Consider the following 17,837-nt stretch of genomic DNA (forward strand, 5'->3'; position numbering starts at 1 on the left):
TAATCAAATGTCATCATGTCATCTTTCATTTCTTCTGACATGTATCCATATATTTGAACAGCAGTGACTGCACAAGAACTATTCCCTTAGCGATTTCATAGACTATTCACGTGGATTCAAATGTCTTTTTGTTTGCATTATAGAGAATAAGCTGTGAACTGTTGCAATTTTAAACTCAAGTGCTCTCAATATTTGTGAAATCAAAGTTCGTAATGGAGAATTTATACTTCACTGTACAAATCAACTTGCACTTTTACCAGATAATTATTACCTAATCACAAGGTAAAAAGAAAGCTATATGATCCAAAAAACTAGTAAATTCTATATGATCCTCTATATGACCCTCATTTTTCATTTTATGTAGGTAGTTGTTCATCATAATTTTAAGTGAACCAGAAAATAAATGTTGTCTGAAGTATAACTTTTTATAAAAATAGTTTTTCTATGGGTTTTATTTTTCATATTTCTCCCCAGAACAACCTGTTAAAAAGAAAAAGGAAAATTAAAAAAATAAATAAATAAAATGCAAACACAAGGTTTAGGCTGGCTTCCTTAATTACATCACCCAAATGTCATCTTGTAGGTATATGGCATGAACAATAAGACAGCCTAAGTAGAAAACTGGAAATAAAGATAGAGACAGTCAGTGTAAACATTTTCTGGAGAATAATTAATTTGAAAAGGAAAAGACTTTTGGCCATCTAAAATACGTATATACACAAGTGTGTATGTATATATACATATTTGTGTAAGTGTATACATAGATGACAGTGACAACAAAGACCACCCCAAAAGATTCACAGAGCATTGTGAGCAATCCTAAAGTAAGTCCTTAAGCAAAAAGACACATATTTCAAGCCTGGCAGTCTGTATTGGGCCTATGTCGTTAGGTTTGGGTAGGAAGGGAGCTGAAGGGGTAGCCTCTGTGAAGTCGAGAAGCTGACCTGTATTAGCAAAAAGCCAGTTTCAGCCAGCTCCAAAAGCGTCCCACTGCTAGCCAAAACTAAGGGATGTTGGTTGCATCTCTGGAAGAGCAAATTTAAGAAAGGAAAACAACAACAACCACTTCAACAATGAACACTGCACAACTGGAAGAGAGGAGTGAGAAATGAGAGAGATCCATCTCTGCAGACCCCAAGGTAAGTACAGAAGGAGGGCTGGAGGTGCTCCAGGCATGCAGCAGCAGTTGCCCTGTGGCCTGTGGGGAGGCCCCTGGTGGAGCTGGCTGTCCCCCTGCAGCCCATGGGTCCCATGGCGGAGCAGATCTCCACACTGCAGCCCATGGAGGAGCCCCCGGTGGAGCAAGTGGATGTGGCCTGGAGGAGGAGGCTGCGGCCCATGGAGAGCCCCTGCAGGAGCAGGCCCCGGGCCGGAGCTGACGCCCGTTGAGAGGAGCCCACGCAGGAGCAGGCGGTCTGGGGGGAGCTGCCGTCCAGTGGGGAACCCCTGTTGTATCAGTTTGCTCTTAGAGGGACCCCATGATACAGACCCATATTAGAGCAGTTCTTGAAGCAGTTTTCAGTTTGTGGGAAGCCCATGTTGGACCATGTAGGGAAGGATGGTATCCCATGGGAGGGACTCCATGCTGGAGCAGGGGAAAGAGAGTGAGGAAAAAGGAGCAGCAGAGATTAAGTGTTATGGACTGACCACTACCCCCATTCCTCCTTTCCCTGTGCTGGAAGTAGAAGGGGATGGAAGGTGGGAAGGTGTTTTTAGTTTGCTTTTAATTCTTCACTGCTCAAGTAGTGGCCAATAACTTCCATTAATCTTGCTTATGCTTAGTCTGTTTTAACTGTGCCAGTACCTGTTGAGTGATCTCCCTTTCCTTATCACAGCCTATGAGCCTTTTTTCATATTTTCTCCCTCTGTAGTTTTGATGAGTGAAAGTGAGAGAGTGGTTGTTCTGGAGCTGAGCTACCTATCGGTGTTAAGCCACCACATAGTCCACTGCTCTTTTATGAGGTTTCTTTCTTTCTTAATTATCACTGAATGATATTATGGAGCAATTTAAAAATTAACGTTTAACGGATTATAAAACCTCTGTCCTGGTTTCAGTTAGAGCAGAATTAATTTTCTTCCTAGTAGCTGGTGGAATGCTGTGTTTTGGCTTAGGAGGAGAAGAGTGCTGATAACACCCCGATGTTTTAATTGTTGCAGAGCAGTGCTTATACCAAGCCAAGGACATCTCAGCCTTTTGCTCTGTCCTGCCAACAGGCAGGCTGGGGATGCAGTAAGAGCTGGGAGGGGACAGACCCAGGACAGGTGACCCAAACTAGCCAAAGGGGTATTCCATACCATCTGACATCATGCTAAACAATATATAGGGGTGACTAGCCGGGGGGAGGGGGCCGGACTGCTCGGGGTTAGGCTGGGCATCGGTCAGTGGGTGGTGAGCAATTGCATTGTGCATCACTTGTTTGTACATATTATTAGTAGTAGTACTATTATCACCATTGTATTATTATAATTATTATTATTTTATTATTATTGTTATTATTATTTTCCTGTCTTATTAAATTGTCTTTATCTCAACTCATGGGCTTCACTTTCCATTTCTCTCCCCCGTCCCAGAGAGGGAGGGGGAGGGTGAGCGAACGGCTGCGTGGTGTTTAGCTGCCGGCCGGGTTAAACCACGACAACCTCTTATAATAAAATGAGGTTTCTGTTTCTACCCGTCTGTGTATCATGAAAAAAAAAAAAAAAAAAGAAAAAAGAAAAAAGAAAACATGATTACAAAGAAATAATGAGAATTAATTTGTAGGAGTTGTGCCATTATATTTAGTTTCCAGAAAATCTCAGTCTTTCTCCTGCAGTTGACATTTTCCTGTGACAGAACTTGTCCAATTAGCTTTTTTTTTTTTTTTTTTAATTTAAATATATCTGTGTCAATCCAAGCAATGATAGTCCATTACCTCTCAGCTCAAATTCTTAATGTTTATTTCTGTTGCTTGAAACATACAAGAACATACAAGTATTATTAGCAAGTGTTCTCTCTCTCTTTCTTTTTTTTTTTCTTTTTTTCCTACACAAGGCTAGAATAATAGTCAAAGGTCAGTATTTTCTTCCTAAGCATTTTAATCCCACTCTTTTCTCCATGATTTTTTTTTAAGATGATTTCCAAGTAAAAGAAAATTATGCATGCCAGCTGAATGCTCCTGCCCATTGTTGATTTATTTAGGTTTTATTTATATTGCTTGGTCTATATTTTATGTATTTATTCTTCAACATTGTGAAATTAGCTCTTCAGTTCTGCCCTTTTTTTGAGTTACAACAGGCATACTTTGAGAGAAGATTAATAGAGAATCCACTAAAGTGGATACTTACGCAGATTATTTCTTCATGTACTTTGCTCCTGTACTACTTCTGGTAATTGGTGGAAGTTGTGGTAACAAGGTACCCGACCAGTTGAACTGAATACTCTGAATCATTTGTTGTGTGCCGCAGTTCTTTACCCTTTTGTATGAAAACTGTTGTTTTCCTTCGTGTTCTCACCAAGGCCCACATTGCACAAACTTCAGCATTGCAGTGAAAGATATTACTAATAGGAACTTCACTGCAAAACCATGCTAACAGAAAGCAAATAGAGCTAGTTCAGTAGAAGAAGGTGTGTTGGATTAACCTTGGCCAACAGTTAAACTTCCAAATTTGGGGAGTTACCTACCCTCGGCAGGACAAGGGGAGAAAACAGGAAAAACAAGAACATATCTTGTGGGGTGAGATAAAGACAGAGAGATTGCTTAACAGTTACCATCACAGATTAAAGAGACTATACTTGGGGAAAAAATAGTTTATAGCCAGTTAAAATAAATATTTTTTCAGGTAGTGGGAACAAAAAGACAAACATTAAACAAGATCTTTCCTCCCCTCCATCTTCCCAGGCCCAAGCTGACCTCTCTATCCCTGACCCCTCCACCTCCTCTCCCTGAGCAGCAAAAACATCTGTTTGGTGCAATATTACAGATACTTTTATAAAGAGTAGTGTGCATGTTAACATACTTACAGAGAACTGTCCTGTAATTCGTGTTAAACCTCAATGTTTCTTCAATGAATACACACTTCTAAGAAAATACAATGTTGAAGCTTAGCTTTTTCTTTTCTTTTTTTTTTTTTTTGCCTTTCAAGGTGTTGTTATTGTCCTGATATAAAGGCTCAAGAGCCCAAAGAAACACTAATCACATGAGTAGCATTGCTACTTCTTGCTCCAGGAAATTTATTCTAGGATCAGAAGAATGGAAAAGTCTCATGTGGACTTGTCTTCTCGCAGGGAGTCTGAACCGTTTGAATTTTTTAAGGCTGAACTACTTGAAGTCTCGCGAGGGCACAAAGTTCTTTCCAAATCCAAAGTTTAAATTAGAGAACACACTTTTGTTGGGGGAAACAAGAAGAGAGCTCCTCCAGCATCTACTCTCTTTTGATCCAAATCAAAACTTTATGTCATTTTAATGTGTGTATTTAAGATTAAAATAACTTAAAAAAAATACTCTAGAAGGTATCATAAATAAAGGCATCCATACTGTTGCATGCACACACACAAACAAACAAAAAAAAATTAAAAAGAAAAATGGAATTTTAGTTCAGTATGTTGTTGAAATAAACCATACATTTTCCATTTCAAAATATGAAATCTAATAGGCATGTACAGCTTCCTGATTGTGATTTCATAAGCATTTCATTAGCTGACAAACTGTGATGAGCTCAGGGAAAAATTCAGATGGAGAACTATTTATGTGAAAACTGTTGCACATTTTGTTCTACTGGAGCTAATAAAAATGAATATGTCACGTGAGTACTGTGTTAGAGGAAAAGAGGTCTCTGTATTTCAAACTATAATGTCATTCCAAAGAAGGAAAGTTGGAAAAATATGAAAATGTCAGGAGTCAAAGATTGGCATAAAGCAATTTTATGACATACCTGACTGTATAATCTTTTGAAGAAATACATTTCAGAATTAATAGTACATACAAAATACCCTTCTGGGTAAGAATCAAAGTTATTTAAGGAACGGAAGACAATAAATGAATATTTTATCTAAAAAATAAAAACAACAACAACAAAATGGTAGTGTATATTAAAGATAAGACCAGATACCTCTTTAGTGGGAAAATTGACTTTGCAACATGTAAACAGAAAAGAATTAACGTTCTGTTCTTCTTATATTAATGACAGGGGTGGCCTCTGTGAAGTCGAGAAGCTGACCTGTATTAGCAAAAAGCCAGTTTCAGCCAGCTCCAAAAGCGTCCCACTGCTAGCCAAAACTAAGGGATGTTGGTTGCATCTCTGGAAGAGCAAATTTAAGAAAGGAAAACAACAACAACCACTTCAACAATGAACACTGCACAACTGGAAGAGAGGAGTGAGAAATGAGAGAGATCCATCTCTGCAGACCCCAAGGTAAGTACAGAAGGAGGGCTGGAGGTGCTCCAGGCATGCAGCAGCAGTTGCCCTGTGGCCTGTGGGGAGGCCCCTGGTGGAGCTGGCTGTCCCCCTGCAGCCCATGGGTCCCATGGCGGAGCAGATCTCCACACTGCAGCCCATGGAGGAGCCCCCGGTGGAGCAAGTGGATGTGGCCTGGAGGAGGAGGCTGCGGCCCATGGAGAGCCCCTGCAGGAGCAGGCCCCGGGCCGGAGCTGACGCCCGTTGAGAGGAGCCCACGCAGGAGCAGGCGGTCTGGGGGGAGCTGCCGTCCAGTGGGGAACCCCTGTTGTATCAGTTTGCTCTTAGAGGGACCCCATGATACAGACCCATATTAGAGCAGTTCTTGAAGCAGTTTTCAGTTTGTGGGAAGCCCATGTTGGACCATGTAGGGAAAGATGGTATCCCATGGGAAGGACTCCATGTTGGAGATCGTCTAGGGAATGGCACCATCCCAATATTTTCCACAAATTTAAGAGTGCAGCTCTGGGTAAATCTGAGAATCAAACTTTTCTGAACACAGTTCAAGCAAGCAGATGGGATTGGAGTAAAATATCTATGGCTGTCACTACGTCACTAGTCTGATTAGTGCAGATTAATTTATTATCATTACACTTTTCATTTTAATTTTTGTTTCATATCACTTTAAGACTTTGGTGAGTTTCATTTTGAATTATATGCAAATTTATGATATTCATTTTATTGATATGCAAAATGACCCCTTCATCCAGAATTGTGAACTCAGGGTGAGATTTATGTTTATAATTTTTTCTTTTAGTATTTGGTAATATGTAATTTAAATGATATAAATATAGTTTGGTTTTGTTTTTCACAATTCAGTATTTGTTCTCAGTTCTCTTCCTTTAATAACACTTAAAAAATAAATGAATCCAGGTTTTCTGATTCCAGGAGATCGATTATTTAGTATTCTAGCTGAGAGTAGAGATTACCCATCTTTCTCCCACACTAACGAGGAGCTTATTATCATATGTCAGGGTATATAGATAGGTCAAGGAAGCTACAAATACCTCACCAGAGGAGGGATCTCCTAGGTCTTGTAAATGAACGGTGACAATTACAGTTGTTTTTTTTTCAAGGGAGAAACTTGTGCACTTAGGTAGAGTATTCTTGTGTCAGTAACCACTCTGAAATTTCTCAGAATATAGAAAAAGTAACAGAATTAATGGAAGAAATAACCAGTGTCAATTTATTTTTTCCCTGCTTCTTAAAAGCAAACGAACAATTAAAACTAGCGTGTATATATCTATATATCTATCTATAGATATATATATATTAGGATTTTGTATCTCTAAGTTTCTGGAGTATAAGCAGGAAGGAGGGTAACATAAGCCATCATGAACTGAATTTCTGTCAATCAAAAATATATTATTACTACTATTATTTTTTTTTAATAGTATTATTATTTTTAGACGGAATTTATATCCAGGTCCTGGTTTCTGAATCATTTATCTGTGTTCCTGGAGGGGGGGAAGGGGGGTAACAGTTGGAAAGTTTGGAAATACGACATCTAAAGTGAATTACTTTGGAAGCACATTACATGTTTGGCTATTTCTTTCAGAAGCTCAGCTCAGTGCATAAGATTATGAGCCTTATTACAGAAACTCCTTAGCTTTTATTTCTAAAGCAATCTTCTGATTTCTCACATTTAACTTGCTGTATCACATTATTCAGTTTATAAAACTTGCTAGTGAGGCCTTGAAAGAAAACATTCTTCGCCCCTCCCAGTTTTCTGTGTTCACCTATTCCTTTGATCTTTGAGACACTTCGTTTCTTTCTTTTTTGGTATCACATGAAGGAGGAAGATCAAAGAAATGTCAAAACAAAAGAATTGGAAAATTGACAAAGCAGTAGAATAGCTGTGACAAGAAAATAATACAAGCTTTAATCAATTAGTAAGACATACCAGACTCTTTCTGCTACAGATAGAATGATTTAAATGAAGAAGATGTAAAGAACTGGGTTCGTGGCTGAAAAGAGTGATCTAGTTGTTAGTCACTGCTCTGTATAACACCCACAAAGACTTACTGGAGGTATCAGTCACTTCACATACCTGCCTTGTGCAGTGCATGGAACAAAGTTTAAGGTTAATTTTTAACTCTATTGTAAGTGGTTTAAGTAAATTTTGTGGGAAGAAGTACAAAAACATTCAACATTAAAACTACCCAAATTAGTAGATAGGATATATTCAAGTGTGTAGGTGTGTATGGGTTTAGTCATCATTTGGGAATAATTTAACAGAGCTAGTGTATTGTGTTGATGTGTTTCCATGTGACACTATTACTTTAACAGCAGTAACATAGAAATGTATTATAGATGTACTCTTTACTACTATCATATTTGGTGATAAAGGTATCTTAAATCTGGACTTTGAAAGCTTTCTTTCAATAAGATTTCAAACAGAAATTGTTACGGAAGGATATAGTAAAACTGCTACTTTGATTTTAAATTAATCCACAGATGATACTAAATACATTTGCCTTGTAAATTTCTAAATCATTTTAATATTGATCACTGTAGTTGGAACCATAAGATCATTTTAGTATTTCTTTTACACTGCACTCATTCACACAGAAATTTTACTTTTACAAATATCACAATTTGAAGGGGAAGAGAGGTACTTCAACCATAGAAATAATATTAGGAAGTCACAAAATACAGTTATTCTGCAGCACTGTTTCATAATTCTTAATATTCTCCTGACAGTCAAACTTGGGATTCATAATTGGCTTTTGTTGATAAGACTGCTTTGCAGCAAAAAGCAAGACATGGGTAATTAAGTAGGTGAGTGATGCTGCTTTATTCAGCTGTCTGGATTTTCAAGAAGTGAAATGCACACAAAGGAGAAAAACAACCCTCCTTTCAGAAATAAAGAAAAATAAAAAAAAAAGAAACGCACTGAAAGCCAAGATAGAGGAACTACTTATCTGTATAAAATACATGCAAAAATAAAGTATGATTTCCAGTAAAATATCTGGCTATCCTTTTAAGACTGTGCATAGCTTATGAATTTACATCACTGTAAGTAAAATATAATACTAAATATAAATGTAACTGTATGAAAGAATCAGTAATTCAAGTTAATGTTAAATGTAGATTTTAAAGGTGAGAAGGACTACACAGACAATTTCTTCTGTGGAAATGAAGTTTGAAACTTTGTTGCCTGTAGGTAAACTACAATCTGCGGATTTGAAATTTGATTCAAATAAACAAGTTGAAACTTATACTGTAACACAACATTAGATTAAATCTTGTTGGAAATAATGCTTGTGCAGTGTATATCTTTTTTATATAGAGTGGGTATGAATTCATAGAACAGGGCAAATACTCTTGCCTTCTTACATTACCAAGGGTACTTACAATTGTAGTATTATACATTGTATTCTGTACCTTTGCAAACTTTTACCTATTCTACCCTTACAATTTTAGTGAAAGAGCTCTACTTGTGCCTTCTGAATAATTTTGCTGCCTAGTAAGATAGTATTGCTAATTGCATAAATGCCATACATCAAATTTAAAGATACGTAGACACAATAATTTATTAATTTGTTATAGTCCACAAGTTGAGTATAATTAAATTTCAAGATGCTAACCTCCTCCTCTTTGTCTTTCTTAAATTATCAGAATTTGACTGGACAAAAACTCAAGCAATCTCATCTATTTGGTCTTGTTTTCAGTAAGAAGATTAGCTGATCTACAGAGGTGTCTTCCAAAGTAAATTATTGTATGACTCTGTTTTTTTTCTCTCCCATCTTCTAAGACACTTTTATAAATATAAATGTATTCTAGAAAGGTTGTAAACTGGAATGTTCATATGCAAACACCTAATTAATATTATATTTTCAAACAAAAGCCTCTGTTCTTATGGCCATTTCATATTAAATATTTGGTGTAAGTGTCTTTTAAGTGACAGATAAATTACTACTTCTACTTGGCAGATGCAATTTTAGGTGAAAAAGGAATGATCATTCTTAATTCCCCACAACACTATAACTAGACAATACCACTGAGGGTCATTAAAAACAAAACAAAACAAAACAAAACAAAACAAAACAAAACAACAACAACAACAACAACAACAACAACAACAACAACAACAAAACAACAACAACAACAAACAATGAAGTAGCTTCATTGCCTAAGGTACTTCAGGTCAAAAATTAAGAGGGGAGAAAGGGAAGCAAGGGAATTAGACACCATCAGATAAAACAGCTTGCTCAACATCTCAGATACAATAGCCTCACTGTTGCCTTTAGCTCAGGAGTTCATAAATTTTTGATTGTTGGAAGCTGAATTCGGTAGAGCAGAAGAACAGGTACAAAAAAATAAAGTACTCTTCTTGCACATGCTGTTTCTCTACTCTGACAATGATGGAATTCTGATCTGACATAGCACAGATGTTTTGCTTTTATGTTCTCAGAATAGCATCATGGAAAAATTAAGAGACAGACTAAAAAGAGAATTCTGTAAGCTTTAAGCAAAGTGAATGTTTCTATCTTGACAAGGTCTGAGAGCTAGGAATTCTTCCTGATTCCCGGTAGATAGATGAGAACAGTCCAATAAACAGTCTGAAAGTATTGGTTTCTGCTTTCTTTCAGGGGAGTGTGAGAAGGTACCTCTTCTTTTTCTTTACTAGGAAGGAATTTGGGTCCACAGTATTCAGGTGTACCCTATCCAGAAATCTGTTGGCTCTTTATTTACAGGACACATCGCCCTTTCAGTGAAAGTTTTTTCATCACACCAAAAAGAACTGAAGGCAGGAAAAGAACTACAAGGAAAAGCACAACAGTGTAGCTTATCATTTACAGCAAAATAAATCCTAGATTTAAATCCACACTGAACATCGCTTACACAGCAAAATAAATCCTAGATTTAAATCCACACTGAGCATTGCTTACACATTTTGCAATGTGCATAAACATCTTTGAACAGGGACTGGAATTTAGGTCATTATGCTTGATGGTCAAAAAAGAAGAGAAGGCTCAATGTCAATGCCCTTCCTGTATTCCCTATTAACAAGCTCCAGCTGGCTTCCCACTGGGTGTATCACTTTCAGCTAACTGCAGAAGTGTACTAAGTGTGTTGGCCATTGTGACAACTCTTTGTAGGTGCTTGATTTTCCCTAGCAATCCTGGACACCTTAACTTGTACTTCTGGGAACCTTCTTCTGAACCCCTTCTTATTCTGGGTATCTGCTGCTTTCAGCAGTTAGGATAAGGTAGCTTTAGGAACCAGATACAGATCCCAGGTTTAAATGCCATGTCTTAAATCACGTAACTGTTCTACAATAATCCCTAAATACTCAAAGATAGCAAAAATACCTTGGCTGTCTTCATATTTGAAAGGAGCAAATACATTTTCTAGAACCTTTCTTAAATTTTAGGAACAAACTGTGGCATAGCTGCCTGCTATGTGATTTAGAAGAGAAAAAGCTTGTGTTAGGATAGTAATAGCGTCTCCTGATTGCCTCGTTCTACCTTCAGTGACTCTCACCTCCTTCCATCATGGTTTTATAGTCCAGAATACTAAATGAAATTGTACTGTTTGGGTTAGCAATACCCAAACTGCTAGCAGAGCACAACTGCTTGGGCTGTGCAAACTGTAGCAATGCAGCAACCAATGGAGGGCAGGAATTACAGCAACCAAGTATGCTCTCTGAAGCACAACTTTCTGTCTTTTTGAATGAATACCATTAGTTATTCTGTTAAGCTGCAGCAATTTAACAGACTTACCTGAGATTTAGTCCTCCCAAGTCTTTGTCCAACTCTTCAAAATGTTCAGATAAAAGGTTAACATGATAAAATTTATTTTGCAAATTCAAAATCAAAATTTTAACACCTAGTCAGTATTAAACAGAAGTTTCTGGTCAGGTTTGGTTTGTGGGTTTTGTTTGTTTCTTTGTTGTGTTTGTTGTTGGTCTTTTTTTTTTCTTCCTTGTTTCTTGTTTTTGTTTTTCAATTTCTAAAAGTATTCTTATATTAGAAAATCTATCTAACCACTTTCTTTGCATCTCTTCTAACTTCCTGCATCTGATGGGTTTTAAAGTCTTCTAATTCACTTCCATCTCAAAATTGCTGCTTTTTATAATGCTTCTATTCATGTAACAATATAGGTAAAAATAAAATAGATTTCACTTCTTTTCCCCATGATTTTCAGTAGAATGGCACCAAAACTGCTAGAAAGTGTATAAGTCCCAAGAATACTTAATTGTATGTGATATAAAACAATTAACAGAAACCAACCATTTGCATTTTAATAACATTGTAACTGTCTGGTAAATGAATGCATTAATCTTGATTAGCTGGGTATCAGACATTGGATTGTAGAGTTCACTGATGTGTGTATGGTTAAAGGAGATTTTTAAGTCATGTTTGAAATAATTTTCTCTACCAAAGGACTATGAAGAATAAGTCAGGCTTGACTAATATGATGTAAGATCTATAGTCACAGTAAGAAAAGAAAAAAAAAAAGCAAAATCTGGTAAGTTTAAATAATATGGTGACTCTGAAACAAAACAATCAGATGGGTCATCAAAATGAAACTAATATTTTCCATCTATATTTAGATATTAGGATTATATATATATACATAAAGTATATATATATGCGCATATATATATATACATGTATAAAGGATATATATACACATGTACATACATATATATGTGTTATACATATATATATACATAAAACATATATATATGTTATACGTACACACATATATATATATATATATATACTTTGTAGACTGAAGAGGAAAATCAGAGGTGGATTTGAAAGTCTTACTCATATCAGGATTGAATTCAGTTAAAAATAGTTACTGAGTAAGAAGCTTGGGAAAGTCACAGAATTATAATAGAGCTCTGCTTGGGGAAAAGGCCAGGCTGCTATTGATCTCTAATATAGATCGAAGATAAGATAAATCGAAGATCCACACAGGAATAGTATGAAGTGACTTTATGACTGTGAGGTGATATTATTTTCTCCCACAAACCCTGTTGCTGGATTTCCATTCTCTTTATATGTATTGCAGCCACTAGAGTATAACAGGAATTCACTTGATATATATATATATATATATATATATATATATATATATATATATATATATATATATTTAGGTAAGGTGTTTGTTGCTGCAGAAAGTACATCTAGATGGTACATCCTGTAATGCTTCAATCTGACTGTATTCGTGATTGTCTGCAATGATTTCAGCCATGCTCATTCTTCTTTGGTTGCTTCTCAGCTAGCTTCTTCTCAGTTACAAGAGACTGTCTGTTCTCAGCACTTCTGTGCTACCCTAGTTGCATTGTTAAGCAAGAACAGCTTTGGTCCCTACTTCTTCACTGATTCTGAGGTGAAAACTAAATCAGTAGTAAACATCAAATCCATAGCTTTTTCCCTGAAAGGGTGTCAAGTCTGTTTTGTCTGTGATAGTGATTGCTAAGTGGTATCCCTTTCTCTGTCTCAACCCCATAACCTTTTCCATCTCATTTTTCCCCTTTCCCTCAAGGGAAACTGAGAGAGTAGATGGCTGGGCATCTGGCAGCCAATCAAAGTCAGCCAATCAGAAAGTATTATAGAAGGTACTACATACAGAATGTAATACATATAAAGAGAATACATATAGAAAGTAACACATATAAAGAGAATGAGGCATAAAGTACATTGTTTTCGTGCAGGTTTTATCACAGTTGCTTCATAATTTTTGTGAAAAAGAAAAGAATGGAAAAGGTAAAGCTCCATTTAGCATCATTTTCCTCCTTTATTTTGGTTATTTCTATCCCTTATGAAAGTTTCTGAACTGTTAAAGTTAGATTTTTAAGTTTTTTTCCTTTGTATCGAAAAGTCATGTCACATGATTGCCATTGTGAGGGACATTATGCAAAACACTGACCTAAAAGACTGAAGACAGGGATGAATTCTGATATGCACTGTAACTTTAAAAATAGAGGCACTGGAAAATGGAATTTCTGCAAAGTTTTTTAACTGAGGCAAAATTTGAAGATAATTCACTTTATATACTCTCACCCAATCTGTGTCTTATCATTCATACTTTTTTTATAGAACTCAGGTATCAAAATGATGTCAGGTGATTTAATATTGGCTATCTTTTCAGTTTTGTAATTTGGTAGATAATCATAAATAAGACAAAAAAAAAACCAACAAAACAAAACAAAACAAAAAACAGAAGAAATTAAATGAGAAGTTCTATTTTTCTGTTATCAAATGGTAATATCATGTAATGTGCACATTCTATCATGGGCAATCTACTTTGAATCCATTGTTTTCAAGGAAAATATAATGCCTCACAACATGAAAACTATCATGAAATCTGGAGTGGAATTGAAAATGCTTGCATGTAGTGCATTTCAGTTTTTACAGCTTATGCACAATGCATTATTCTGAGTAATTTTCTGTACGAGTATAAATTTAATTTTATTCAGTACAGTCCACTCTCCAAAGACTTTTCTCACAGAATATTTCAGAAGTTAGTATTGTGTTAATCAAACTTTTGTATTGTGTTAATAAAAAAACAAATGCAGTAACTTTCTTGGTTAACTTTATAACACCATTAGTGGAAAGTCATCAGGAATGATTCTGACATTCTCTTTGTAGACTACCATAGTGGATGCCATGAAAATTAACAGCTGTGACACTAACCTGTGGCTAAATCACAGCTAGGTTGTTTTCATTGTTCATTATTCCTGTTGCTCTTTCTCCTCATTTTACTTTTTTTCTCCTAACTTCCTATTTCTATTCTCTGTAATGCTTAGTTTCTTCCCGTTTCTCACTAGCTTTCCAATTTCACCATCCACCAGTCCTGAATAAGTCCAAAAGCTGAGATTTTAAATGAGAGACTATGATGAAAACTCAATTTCCAGAAAGGCTGACCTTTCTAAGTACAGTTATGGTTATTCAGAAAATGCTTCAGCAGATATGGTTTTACTATAAAATGTTTCTTTGCTTTCTAAAGCATTTGGTACTTGTAGTTGCTTCAAAGGTACTTAAAATTCAAGCAGTCTATGAGATGAGATGGGATTCTGCCTCTCTCCAGTTCTGCTCCACATGTAAAAGAACATTCTCTCACTGAGAGACAGTTTAATACATTATATATGAGAAAAAGTAGCAAAGCAGAAATTAGTGTGTACAGTAGTTATATTTGAAAATTAAAGTGGCTGGATATTTTAATGAATGGAATTTTTGCATAGTTGCACTGGAAAAGGACTTCCTATAGAGGGTATTTATTTTAAAATGCATGTGATATAGAGGAAATATAGGATGATGTTTGTAACCATTTTTTGGATAGAATTCAGTGTGATCATATGGCTCTGTTAGACAATCCTTTACCTATTCAAGAGGCAAGATCTCTTTTTTTCTTGAAGACAAAAAGTTTCATGGTTAATAGTGAGAGAAAGATTTCATAGGTAGAAGTATTCTTATGGGCACTTGAAGCTTTTATGATTTTTTTTTTTTCTTGTGAAATATGCCAATGTCCTATAGAGATAACTAGAGGTTTTTGTCAAGTCAGAAGGATAAAATGTATGTCATTTATCATGGTTCTACTGTTTATCACATTAATTATTTATTGAGTCTTGCAATAAAATAGTTTGTACCATTTTAAAGGCAAAGGTAAATGTAAATGTATGAAAGCATGTTTTCCACACATTTTTACAAAGCTTTTAATACAACTTGCCAAAAAGGAGACAGGGAAAGGCAAATTTGCTGGAAATATATACAAATATTTGCTTCAAAAACAGATGGACATTAACAGTACTTTCAAATCCAAACACATTATAACTATCAGTTATGAAGTCTCCCAAGCTATGCTAAACCCACATCTTCCCCTGTAGAAATCTGTGGCTACATTGCAAATAAATGTGAAGGTCTGGTATCTTCTTATCAAATTATTTCCTGAAGTCTATAAATGCTTTGCAGACTGTTTTAGTTTAACACTGACAGGCAGCTAAGTACCACACAACCACTTGCTCACTCTCCCCAGATGGGATGTCAGAGAAAAAACAGGAAGGTGAAAGTTTGAGAACTTATGGGTTGAGATAAAACACTAGGTAAAACACTAGGTAAATCAAAAAAATGTGCATGCAAGCAAAGAAAAGAGGGAATTCATTTGCTACCTCCTATTGGCAGGCAGGTGTTCATCCACTTCCAGGAAAGCAGGACTCATCATGCCCTTGGTTTCTTGGAAAGACAAACATAATCACTCAAAACATATCTTCTCCTTCTCTACCCCAGCCTTTATTGCTGAGCATGACACCACATGTCTTGGCTTTGTCCCCTCTCAGCTACTTGTGCACCCCCAGACCCCTTGCTAGCAGGGCAGCATGAGGAGCAGAAAAGTTGGCTCTAAGCACTGCTCTGAAGCAACTAAAACGTCATTGTCTTATCACAACTATCTTCATCAAAAATCCAAGCCACAGCATCATACAAGCTTCTATGAAGGAAATTAACTCTATCCCAGCCAAAAGCATGGCACATCATAGCCATGGCTATGAGGTCATAAAAAGTTTTGCATAACTGAATTTACTTCTAAAATGCAATTTCTCTTTATTTTCAGATTAATTTTCTAGATTCTTTGCTCTGAATTTCCTAGTTTTCTGATACTGTAACATAAGTATTGTAATAATGTGTATAAAAATGAAATCATTGCTGAATATTTTTAGTTTGGATTGCAAATACTGGGATATTTAGTTTAAGAAATTTACCTACTTTCTCAAAATGCATTACAAAACAAATATAAAATGTTTCAAAAAGAAAATATATTTTATAGGAAAAATATTACTCCCTTTCAGGGTTCATCATTATATACAAAATAGATTGTATTGCTTTTTGTTAGAGTAGGTTATGTAAAACCTATTGAAACAAAGATTGTTGACTTCATGCTGCTTTGCTATATAAAAAATGTTTGATGCCTAATATTTACCAGTGACAGGACCCGCGGGAACGGGGTTAAGCTGAGGCAGGGGAAATTTAGGCAGACATCAGGAGGGGGTTCTTCACAGAGAGGGTGGTTGCACACTGGAACAGGCTCCCCAGGGAAGTGGTCACTGCACCGAGCCTGACTGAATTTAAGAAGAGATTGGACTGTGCACTTAGTCACATGGTCTGAACTTTTGGGTAGACCTGTGCGGTGTCAAGAGTTGGACTTGATGATCCTTAAGGGTCCCTTCCAACTCAGGATATTCTATGATTCTATTTCTTAGTTATGTCTTTCCACAGTTACTCCTGCATAATGCACTCCTGTATAATGGTCAAGTAGTCCAGGAGATACCTATTAATAAAGTAAAACTTGGAGTTGGATGGTAAAGCAAGATGGCAAAGGGCACATACATGCACTACATAGTTATTCATCTGTAAGAAGCTAGCTTGACCGTATGTTTCCCTAGGAAGGTCTGGGGTTAGAAACATATCCATGTATCTAACTGTTGCTCATTAGGCTTATGAGTAAATAAAGATGTTATTGTGTTTTGTAACAATTTGATAGAATATTTAAAAACATTGATCAAAAATTTTTTTTTAGAAAAAAATCTTTTTTTTTTTCTTTCCCCATGCACCCCAAATTCTCAGAAACAGTTGCGCTGATTTTGATTGTACTTTCAAATCTTTTTTGACTAAGTTTAAGTAAGGGAAATATCATCTGAAAGGACTTTGCATAATAATGCTGCAATAACTGAAAGAGTATGATTAGAATTAAAGTTGAAATTCATCTATAATACATTCTTATTAAAACAGACACTGCTGCGATCTGCCATGCTTTAGAATTTAAGTGAACATTCTACATTTCATTCATTACAAACTATCTATTACTAATTTAAGTTGAAGAAATATTCAGGTAGGACACTTACAATTGTGAATGTGAAAGTACAGCCATAACTATCTTCATTAACATTAAAATACATAAAAACATGTCAACAGTTCACTTTTTTTTTTTTTCCTATGAAAATCGTATTAATTATTGTTAGACTTGATGAAAATATCTGTATAGCAAAGGTCTTTAAACTACTTGTGAGTTTTAAGGTGCTTACTGAGGTATTAGAAAATTACTTATTTTGTTGTTATTTTCATTGTTGTATTGTTCTTCTGGTCTGCTTTCACAAAGTTCAGATGACTTTCACACTGTCAATGTTGGCTGTGTTGGTGCTTGTTTTATCTAGATCTAGAACATTTACTTCAACATTGGACATCTGCTGTTTATTAACAGAATGATTCATACAGCTTGAGTACAAGAAAAAATGGTGACAACATCTGTGTGCTCTAGAGGAACCTGTCTTTTGTTGTTGTTGTCGTTGAAAGAAAAAGAGACCCACTATGGAAACATTCTTGGTTCCTTTCACATAAGGCAATCACATCTAGGTCCAGTTTCATTCACAACAGCTGCAGTATTTAAAT

At 35.9% G+C, this 17,837-nt stretch overlaps 1 long non-coding RNA gene across 1 annotated transcript in view; it reads left to right on the forward strand.

Moving 5' to 3' along the window:
* Positions 1-1,565, forward strand: part of LOC137850609 (uncharacterized) — a 46,880-nt gene extending 45,315 nt beyond the window's left edge. The window contains exon 3 of the long non-coding RNA XR_011092670.1: positions 915-1,565. This is a non-coding gene — a long non-coding RNA (uncharacterized lncRNA). The remainder of the gene's footprint in view (positions 1-914) is intronic.
* The last annotated feature ends 16,272 nt before the right edge of the window (positions 1,566-17,837 follow it).

Source organism: Anas acuta, chromosome 2 (genome assembly GCF_963932015.1).
Source record: "Anas acuta chromosome 2, bAnaAcu1.1, whole genome shotgun sequence".
Taxonomy (NCBI): Eukaryota; Metazoa; Chordata; class Aves; order Anseriformes; family Anatidae; genus Anas; species Anas acuta.